Source organism: Musca autumnalis, unplaced genomic scaffold (assembly GCF_047663935.1).
Source record: "Musca autumnalis isolate F117 unplaced genomic scaffold, ASM4766393v1 scaffold_2, whole genome shotgun sequence".
Taxonomy (NCBI): Eukaryota; Metazoa; Arthropoda; class Insecta; order Diptera; family Muscidae; genus Musca; species Musca autumnalis.
The window spans coordinates 270,485,177-270,496,706 of record NW_027411755.1 but is presented as its reverse complement, the minus strand read 5'-3'; the positions used below and the strand labels follow the sequence as shown (position 1 = coordinate 270,496,706).

General features: G+C 37.2%; 1 protein-coding gene across 2 annotated transcripts in view; it reads left to right on the top strand.

The window, feature by feature from the left end:
• Nucleotides 1–9,235: 9,235 nt before the first annotated feature.
• LOC141392064 (uncharacterized) overlaps nt 9,236–11,530 on the top strand; it is a 35,229-nt gene continuing 32,934 nt past the window's right edge. The window contains exon 1 of one of the 2 annotated variants that reach the window (XR_012409775.1): nt 9,236–9,279. The gene's annotated coding sequence lies outside the window, so the exon portion shown is untranslated. Of the gene's footprint in view, nt 9,451–11,530 lie in introns of both variants that reach the window. The other variant, XR_012409774.1, reaches the window with a different exon arrangement.

Sequence of the window (11,530 nt, the reverse complement as noted above, 5' to 3'; positions counted from 1 at the left end):
AACTGACACAAGATCTTCAGTTAAAATAGGAAAGAACCTCTCCGAAGAGTTTTGTACCAAAAGAGGTTTCAGGCAAGGAGACAGCCTTTCGTGTGATTTTTTTAACATCCTGCTAGAAAAGGTTATACGAGAGGCAAACGTCAAAAGAAGTGGCACAATCTACACCAATAGCCACATGTTACTTGCTTATGCTGATGATACAGACATCATGGGGCGATCAGTAAAAGAAGTAACCGATACCTTTATGAAGGTCGAAGGAGAATCTGCTAATGTGGATCTGGCGGAAAACGGCGAGAAGACCAAGCTGATGGTGTCGACGCGCAATGCGTCCATAGAGATCGGACCAACTGTTGAAGTTGGTTCCTATAATTTTGAGGTAGTAAAAGACTTCGTATACCTCGGCACCGCCGTAAACAGAACAAACGGCATCAGTTGTGAAATAAAAAGAAGAATTGTTTTGGCCAACAGATGCTACTTTGGCTTAAGTAAGCACTTTAAAAACAAATCCAAAACTCGTCAAACAAAAATAACGCTTTACAAAACACTGATACTACCCGTGCTGATGTATGGTTCCGAAGCCTGGGTACTTGCGCAAGCAGATAAGGCAGTGCTTGGCGTGTTTGAGAGAAAAATTCGAGCCACATGGCGGTGCACGCAGAGTTGGCAGGCCAAAGAATAGATGGCGCAAACAAGTGGATGAAGAGATGACAAGGCGCGGTATTCCAAAAAGCGAAGCACTAAACAGAGAGAATTAGAGATTGTTTTGGCCAACAGATGCTACTTTGGCTTAAGTAAGCACTTTAAAAACAAAGCCAAAACTCGTCAAACAAAAGTAACGCTTTACAAAACACTGATACTACCCGTGCTGATGTATGGTTCCGAAGCCTGGGTACTTGCGCAAGCAGATAAGGCAGTGCTTGGCGTGTTTGAGAAAAAAATTCGAGCCACATGGCGGTGCACGCAGAGTTGGCAGGCCAAAGAATAGATGGCGCAAACAAGTGGATGAAGAGATGACAAGGCGCGTTATTCCAAAAAGCGAAGCACTAAACAGAGAGAATTGGAGATCTTTTCTTGGTTCGGTCTATGGAACAAATGTTCTGTAATGGGCCAGCTAAGTAAGTAAGTAAAAACTAACCGCACGTACACACCACAGATGTCGTAAAAGGGGGTGTTTTGGCATAATACCGCCACTAAACGTATGCATATCAACAAGTAAAACTAGTAATTTTTTGCAAACATTTGTTGTTTTCTTAGCGGACCTGATCAGCTTAAGTGATCTACATTCATATATGAGGATCCGGGGAATAAAACTTGGAATTTAACAATTACCCTTAGAGACAGAATTCCAAAGGATATTTTAATTTATTTACTTAACTGGATACCTTTATATTGTGTCCAGATAATAAATAAAGGGTTTAACTCACAATATAAAAGGTGGCGCAAAAGTAATCCTCCTATCAGAAAATGCTATAAATTTTGCGATTGGCCCCTAATGTCAGTTCTGTTTTGACATTTGTGTAGTAAACACATTCAAAGACATAAATACAACTAAGACTAGACAAAATGCATGCAACAAAAAAATGTTTACGAAACTTTGTATAGAAACATTACCCTTAACAGATTGCAGTTAATTCAAGATCGCAACCAAGGAGGAACATTTCATGTAATGGTATCAGAAACGAAATTTATGAATTCAAGGATCTATTCAAGAATAATTCTATGTCAATTGGATCGGTAAATTCGGTTAAATACGTAAAAATGTATAAAAGAAAAAAATGTTATATCACCATATCGTGATATAACATTGTGTTAAGCCATTCACCGAAGAATGATAGCAAAAAAATGTCTTATCTTGTTGTATTTATGTCTTTGACACATTCGAAATACACAGTAATAAACAATAGGGGTGTCTTTTTACTTAAGGGTTGTTTACACCATCTATCAATGTCGTATGAGATGTCAAATTTTCTACCTGCGAATGTTGTACACATAGTGTGACCACTATGAAAATTTTCATCTATCAAAATGATTTGGCAACTCATATGTAAATTTTTCATTTAGGGAGCGCTCTATTTGATACGGCATTCTTGTATGTAAACATAAATTTATCAGCTGTTTTCTGGCATTCTCAAAAAAAGAAAATGAAAAACAAAATCTTTAAATAAAGAAAATGGAAAGTTATGTACATATATTTAAATATTTAGAAAAGTAAATAAAGGGTGTTTATAATGTAATTTTCAGATCGATTGGTCGAAAGAAGCAGTCTTGGAAATGATTGCTTTGTGGCGAAAACATAAATGCCTCTATAACCCCAAAAACCTATTCTACCACAACAAACATGCTAGATATTCATTTTCCTTCAACCAAAATTAAAATTTGCGTAAATTTGCAACTCAACAATAAATGTAAACAATGACAAAAACAGCTGTTTTTATATTTATAGGTTATGTCATACGAAAATAACACTTGTGGGTATGAACGCACAAATTGAAAGTTGTATGGATGACGTCAATTTTGACAAACATAGAGAATGTCGAATGGGTGAAAGAAATGACAGCTCATATGACATTGATATATGGTGTAAACAGCATTTTACTAAATGTTGCTGAAACATTTTTTTCAGCAACTTTTCCTTTATACAACTTTCAAAATCTGCAACATTAGTAATAATTATTACTAATTATCACGTAAAAAGACACAGCTAATATTACGCTACACTGCTCCAGAACGCGGAATATTAGTGACTATTTATTTGATCAATAAACGGTCGGTGACTTTGGGTGACGTAGGGGATGGAAGATACCAAGGAACGGTCCTGACCGGTTTTAACATGGCAAAGCCCAGGATTTATCTTGGTCCCTCTTTCATCCCAAGTGGACACTGACCTCCCCGTGGTGTCACCTGGGGAACTGCCTTTAACACCCGTTAAAGGTAGTGAGCTAACATGTGCCGCGCGTTCACCCATAAGAACGTTAAAAACTTGGGTTTGGGCGTCGGGTTAGTAACCCTCCCCTAGAAAAAACAGCCTACTATGAAAAAACGAAAGAAAAGAAAAACAAACCCCTCTAAAGTTGACGAACCCCGCAAACGTTTTAAGGACCATGATCTGCGAATCTGCACCTGGAATGTTCGCACTCTTTATAGAGAAGGTGCAGTCTTCGCATTGGCAGACGTACTTGAAAAGTACAAGACCGATATTACTGCCATACAGGAAATACGATGGATTGGGAAAGGCGTCACAACAACACCTAAAGGTGACGCACTGTATTATAGCTGCCATGACGTAAAGCATGAGTTTGGTTGTGGATTCGTAGTTAGTCGGAGACTAAAACATCTTGTATCCAGCTTCACTCCAGTGAATGAAAGACTTGCTGCAATTCGAATAAAAGCTAAATTCTTCAACATCAGCTTTATTTGCGCTCATGCTCCCACTGAAGAAAAGGATGAACAGACCAAAGATATATTTTACGAGCGCTTAGAAGAAACATATGACCGTTGCCCTGCCCATGACATTAAAATCATTCTAGGCGATTTTAATGCCAAAATTGGAAAGGAGAATATCTTTGGCCCAACAGTCGGGAAATTCAGTCTCCACAGTGAAACATCTGACAATGGTATGAGACTGATAGACTTTGCAGCTGCAAAAAACATGGTAGTTAGCAGTACCAGATTTAATCATCTCGATATTCATAAGGGCACCTGGCTGTCTCCAGATCAGAAAACAAGAAACCAAATTGATCATGTTGTGATAGATGGAAGACATTCATCGAGCGTGTTGGATGTACGATCGTTCCGAGGCGCAAACATTGATTCGGACCACTACCTTGTTGCAGCAAAGGTACGCACCCGCTTAAACGTAGCAAACAAAGTACGAACAGACACAACACGAAAGTTAGACATCGGTAAGCTGCAATCACAACAGATAGCCACAGCATATTCCACTCAACTAGCCCAATTGCTTAATCAAAGCCCTCCTCATCCCGATAACATATCAGCGCAATGGCAAAGCATTGCCCACTCCATGCAAACAGCCGCAAAATCCATACTTGGATACCAGAGACCTCCACCAAGGAATCCATGGTATGATGAGGAGTGTCGTGCTGCCACCGAAGAGAAAAATGCGGCATATAAGGCTACTTTACAATCCGTAGCAACGCGTAGCGCACGAGAGAGATACAGGGAGAAAAGGAGAGAGGAGAAACGTCTTTTCCGCAGGAAAAAGAGAGAGATGGAAAAGCGGGAGTGTGAAAAAATCGAGATGTACAGGAGCCAGAATGAAGTCCGAAAATTCTACCAAAGAGTCAAGCATCAAACTGACGGCTTTGGTACAGGCACATCCTCCTGTAGAGACCAGCAAGGTAATTTGGTAACTGATACAGACAGTGTACTCAGGATATGGAAAGAACATTTTTCAAATCTGTTGGTATCCAATAGCAGCGAAGACGACGAAGATACCACAGTCCCAATCCCAGAAGATGGTATTGAATGTATACCGCCCAGCCAAGATGAGGTAAAGACAGCAATAAATCGGCTGAAGAATAATAAGGCAGCAGGGGCCGATGGCTTACCAGCCGAGCTGTTCAAAACCGGAGGCGACACGCTGATAAGGTGTATTCATCAGCTAGTTAGCACCATCTGGCAGGAAGAACGAGTACCCGACGATTGGAACCTGAGTATCCTGTGCCCCGTCCACAAGAAGGGAGATAAGACTGTATGCTCTAACTATAGGGGCATAAGTCTACTCCCTATTGCCTACAAGATCGTGTCAGGGATATTGTGCGAACGACTAAAGCCAATGGTCAACGAGATTATTGGACCATACCAATGCGGCTTTAGACCTGGCAAGTCCACCATTGACCAGATATTTACCCTGCGGCAAATCCTGGAGAAGACCCAAGAGATGCAGATCGACACCTACCACCTTTTTGTCGATTATAAAGCAGCCTTCGACAGTCCGCTGCGCTCAAAGGTATTCCAAGCCATGTCTGAATTTGGTATTCCCGCAAAGCTCATCCGGCTTTGTAAAATGACTTTAACTGACACGAGGTCCTCAGTTAAAATAGGAAAGAACCTCTCCGAAGAGTTTGGTACCAAAAGAGGTTTCAGACAAGGAGACAGCCTTTCGTGTGACCTCTTCAACATCCTGCTAGAAAAGGTTATACGAGAGGCAAACGTCAAAAGAAGTGGCACAATCTACACCAATAGTCACATGTTACTTGCTTATGCTGATGATATAGACATCATGGGTCGATCAGTAAAAGAAGTAACTGATACCTTTATAAAAGTCGAAGGAGAATCTGCTAAAGTGGGTCTGGCGGTAAACGGTGAGAAGACCAAGTTGATGGTGTCGACGCGCAATGCGTCCATTGAGCTCGGACCGACTGTGGAAGTTGGTTCCTATAATATTGAGGTAGTAAAAGACTTCGTCTACCTCGGCACCTCCGTCAACACAACAAACGACATCAGTTGTGAAATAAAAAGAAGAATTGTATTGGCCAACAGATGCTACTTTGGATTAAGTAAGCAGTTTAAAAACAAAGCCACATCTCGTCAAACAAAAATAACGCTCTACAAAACACTGATACTACCCGTGCTGATGTATGGCTCCGAAGCCTGGGTACTTGCGCAAGCAGACATGGCAGTGCTTGGTGTGTTTGAGAGAAAAATTCTTCGAAAGATCTACGGACCAATCTGCGTTGACGGTGAATATCGACGTCGCATGAACCACGAGCTGTATCTGCTATACAACGACATCAATATTGTTAAACGTATCGAGATGCAGCGATTGCGTTGGCTAGGCCATGTCAAAAGAATGAGCGATGATGAACCCACTAAAAAGGCGTATGAATACATGCCACATGGCGGTGCACGCAGAATTGGCAGGCCAAGGAATAGATGGCGCAAACAAGTGGATGTTGAGATGAAAAGGCGCGGTATTCCAGAGAGCAAAGCAACAAATAGAGAGGAATGGAGATCTCTTCTTAGTTCGGCCTATAGAACAAATGTTCTGTAATGGGCCAGCTAAGTAAGTAAGTAAGACTTTGGCGCAACGTGAATTTCGTGAAGATCGCCTGATTTGACCGCTCCAGACTTCTTTTTGTGGGGCTTATGTCAACAAGCCTCAAACTTTTTTAAAGACAATATACGTCAAAGTGATGGAAAATGCCATAAAAAGGGCTCAAATGACAATAAACTGTGGCGGCGGCCATTTATCTGACATCATATTCTCGACTTGATGTACAACAAATTAAAAGACCAAATAAAAATAATCCACAAGAAGAATCAAAGTTTTTTATTTTTTTAAATTACAGCCAAAAAACATCGGAAGTTTACTTTTGCGCCACCTTGTATTATCAAAACAAAAATAATAGCTGTGTCTTTTTACGTGATACTTTGTAATAATTATAACTAATGTTGCAAATTTTGACAGCTACATAAAGGAAAAGTTACTGAAAAAAATGTATCAGCAACATTTAGTAAGTAAAAAGACACCCCTATTATCTTCAGATTTTGAATCACATTTTCTCAGTTGCAAATGTTTTGAGCAGGACCAAAAGTGAGTCCTAACTTTGTTTTGTGTATTTTTGTAAAATAAGTGTAATTATTGCCAATTATTTTTTAAATCTTTAAAAAGGGGTCAATAAACAATCAACCTACAAAAATATTTGCATTTCAGAACCATTAATTACCTCAAAGCTATATAAAAAGGGAATTAGTCGTTCCAGTTGCAAATGTTTTGAGCAGCACTGTATGTATTAGTTTTGTCATTTGAACTGGCTGGCGTGGGAATCGAACCCGGCCATTCAGATTGCAAAGCGAACATACTTATCCATATTCTTGTTTTAATAACTTTCTGCAGTGTCTAATGAGACACTCACAAAAAGTATCTAATGAGTAGAACTGTTCCCGAAAACTTGATCTTTTTGTATAAGAATGCGACTTTCGCATTCGGTGTTGCATTCGCATTCAAGTGACTTATTGGACAAGAAACAGATAGCAAATGTTTGCAGTTTCCCAACATGACATTTTTCAAAACAAAAGCCAAGGCATATTGACCAGGTAGTGGCATAGACATATTTATTTGTAATATGTTATTTCCAAATTTCCTTTATGCTGTTGGGGAATTTACAACAAAAATATTTTTTTATAAAGGGATTTGACACTTCATATTCGAACAGCTGGTGTGATACCACTACCTTGGTAATTGTGCCATGAACAAAAGCAAATGTTCTCTTTTCTAATTGGGTGAGTGAGCAAATTGACAAGCACCGACAGCACGTGTAACCCCAATTGAGCACTGCTATTCTAAATTAAACTCTCTAAAATTGACTCAAAAGAAAAGTCTGTAATTGTAAGGATTATTACATGTTTCAAATGGATAATGACCCCAAAAATATGGGTGTTCTCAAGAAATTTCCGTTTTATCAAACTAGATCAAAATCACTACATATTAAAACTATAGAATTTTCTGAGCTTTTGATGGCTTCAGAATTCACTAACAGTAGGGCTGACTTCCGTATTGTCTGTTGCTTTGTATTCGTGCATGAAACTAGGGGTTCTTAAATCGAGTTCCATACTAGAGTAATTTAATGAAATTTCAGTAGTGGGGAAATCGATTTAAGAACCCCTAGTTTCATGCAGGAATACAAAGCAACTGACAATACGGAAGTCGGCCAAGTTTACACTAGCTTTCAATGTCATACATATGTACCGAAATAAAAACATTCCATATCTACCCACACAGACAATAGCTTTGTTCCTTTACTTTATTAATGGTAAAAGAGAAAAGTGTCAAAATTGCTCTCTTATGAACATTTTTGCCTGAAAAGTAAAGGAACGGAAAAATGGTAGATCTGGTAGCAATGTCAAAGAGAAACATAAAAAATCAATTTCCGTCTTTTATTTCACAGTTTTTAATTTAGTTTTGTCAGCGTTCAACTTTTTATTCTGTGTTTCGTCCATTTTTTTCATCATTGTGAAATGATCGTTAAACAAAAGTCGAAAAATCAGTTCTACCATTTTTTACCTACAGAAATTTGTCTGGTAGCCTGTGGTAGAAGAGAAAGGCACATGTGCTCTCTCTCCTCTCTCACTCTCTTAAACATTGCTGCCGGTTTTACCATTTTTTTGGGGCTAAGGAACGCTTTACATGTTAAAAATGGTAACAAATGGTAAAAATGGTAACCTCAGGTAAGTAAAGGAACACAGCTAATGTGGAGACGTAATTTCACTGCAATTTGGCTGGTGTGGGCGCAAAAATAAATGGCGTAGGAAAATCATATGAAATTGATGGCTGGTGTAAACTACCTCTAACAGGACATTTGTCTCTACAATAGTTATATTTATAGATGAACAATTATTCTATGTTTTACGATAATTACTATAACTCTCATTAAAACTAACTAATATCCTCCTAAGGATCTTAAATACAGATTTAGTAGCATTTTGTTCAAAAACATCAATAATTTATTACACAGTTCCACAAGAGTTCTGCGTTGCATACTTACTTTTGCGATATACGTTTTTGTCCTTTACCCTGCGTTTACACATGACACGACAGTTGACTTCATGTATTGATTGTCAAAATCACAAAACTTGCCTGTGTGACGTAGGCGTGCCGACAACTGCAAAACAGTTGTAAAATAATGAATGAAAATCATCTATTTCTTTTTGTTTTCCGTTCACATATTTTGTTTCTGTTCATGTTTTTTTCTTTTCAACACATTTTAATTATTATCTCACACATCAAATATCAAATATTTGTTAGCCCTACTGTCTGTGAAGAAATGATGGACAGCTGGGAGACAGACGACAAATGTATGTGTTAGTAAATCAGACTTGTATTTGAGACAAACTGTCTGGTGTAAACGCCTAGTTAGCTTTTTTAACCGTACATTTTCGTAGGTATGTATGCAGATATTACACACTTTTGATTGCTATCACCGAAGACTACTTTCGTGTCTATCAAATAAAATTATTTGTTTGTGGTTTTCAATAAATTATGGTGCTGTTTATCCCTAATACATTTTGGTTTCAATGTTGCATACAAACTTTTGCGACAGACTGTATGTATGTACAAACAAATATGTATTTGCTACATGACCGGAGAACCTTGAATAGTTCTCTGCTAATTTATTGTTTTCTCTTCTTTAAAAGCTCTAATTTCGTAAAAGCTCTTGCTTAAGCATTCCTTTCGATTGTTTGTTTTATAGCATAAATTTCACTTAGTTGGTGTCTCTCTGTCACGTTGTAACTCAGTGTATCATCGCTTCACATTAGGTCAGTAGAGACGGTCGCAGCAGTCGTCTAAAACAAACACTTTTATTCTAAACATTTGGTTTTATCTGCATCTCTACTCCCGTCACTCAGTAGCATTACAACAAATCACAGCAAAGAAGTGTAAAAACCTTGTCGCACTAATTCCCCGTTTTGTATATTAATATACAATAGGTATGTATTCATAAGAACTTGCTTCAAAATATACATAATCATGGAATGGAGTTCTGGTATATTTACAATACCTAAATGTTGATAAATAATAATAATTATAGTCTTTCGCTCTACGGAAATTCTACTGCTATGCTTAAAATATGTATTGTGTATCTATCATATTGAGTTACATAAATGCATCTGAATGTTTGTGTCTCCAAATACAATCAGTATTAAGCCTGAACATGTTTAAAGTTCAAAGTGGTTTACATCTCTTAACAGTATAACGACATAACGAAATAAACAAAAATAAACTATTTGAAAATACATATCATTAAAAAAATCCTTCAAGGTTTAATTCGCAAAGTATGAAGAAGTGTATTTTCTTCTTTACCCAGAGACCGCTAGTAAGTTGTAAAACTCACAGCTACATTGTAGATGGTTCAAAATTATGAAAAATACTCTGGCGCCTTTGGAACGAATTTCAGGGAAACTTGTACTTTATATACAATGTACATATATGTACTCGTATTGAGAATTTGTACTATACATTTTAGTATTATTCCGTTACGTGGAAAACCGTTTCCTTCGTGGTTGAAGTAGAAAGGTTAGCTAAAGCTTTAGCAATTTTTTCTTACGGGTGCCCCTAATATTACGTTTATATATAAACGGATTTAACAAACCCAGAGGGTTTCAAATGTCAATTACATTGCTTATTCTTCAAATAAATTCTCACAAAGAAGGTTAACCCGACAAAAACCTATAATATAAACAGGCTATAAAACTTCAATGCAATATGCACAGTCTGAATATACCAAAAAAATTTGAAAATAATCGAGTTCAATTACACTGTGCTACAAAAGTTGATTAAAAAATATTCAAGCGTTCTGATATAAAATTTCTATCCTGTTGGCGTACATGGATAACGAAAATAACTTTGGTACCTTTGGGTCATTTCGTTTTTTTTTTTTTTTGTTTTATAACGGTAAGTGGGGTTTCTAAGATTGTAAACGGGCATAACTTTTATTTTTCACAACGGATTTTTATTTTTTTTAAAGAGTCATTAACTTTTGAAATCGATTTACAAATGGCTAAGTTATAGTGGTGGCTTTCCTCTTGCTCTAGGCCTCTTAGAAGATACCAAACATTATAATGATTTATTTTTACCAAAAAAGGCAATTAAGTTGGCTTTCGTAAACCGGAAAACCTAATGAAATCGGTTAAAAAATAGATAACTTATGACATTTTTTTTTTTGTTTTTACTTTTGGTTTTTTTTTTGTGCAAGTCCGACCTTCTGTCCGTATGTGGTAAACACTCTAGCATCCACAAAAATTGAGATAGGAAACTGAAATTTTGGAAAGATGGGTCTTTTGATTCGTGGTTGGTCAAGCTTGAAGATAGACTATATCGGTCCACTAGTTGGTATAGGCCTCATATAACTATACCACCAGATTTCAGGTATTTTGGAGATTTTTGCTACATTTTCAGACCGAAGCGTCCTATATCAATTTTTGTCGATGCTAGAGTGATTACCACTGACGGACGGATCGTCAAAATTGCACAAAAAAAAAAAACAAAAAGGAGAAACACAAAAAATTGCATAAGTTATCTATTTTTCAACCGATTTCATTAGTTTTTCCAGTTATCGAAAGCTAACTTAATTGCCTTTTAGGTAAAAATACGTGCACAATTATAATGTTGTTAACCGATTTCAAAACTTAATAGCTTGTTCGAAAGATATTATTCACCCTTCAAAATAAAAAAAATATGTACCGAAATCCGATGCGACCAATAGAAGTTATGCCCGTTCAATATTGAAAATTTTAGAAACCCAGTTTTTCACTACAATTACCGTTATAACTAGGGTTTTGGGTAGGGGAAATACCGCACCGGGAATTCTCGGTTTTTTGGTTACGGGATTTTCCCGGGAAACAAAATCATATTTCCCGGGAAATCGGGAAATATCTTTTTACATTTATCACAACTAATATTGAATTAATGAATAAACTATGCCCGTCACTTTTATACCATAGAATCAGAATTCGATTAGAATTTACAGAATCAATAAAATACAAAATATTTGGAAATAACTTTAATCTA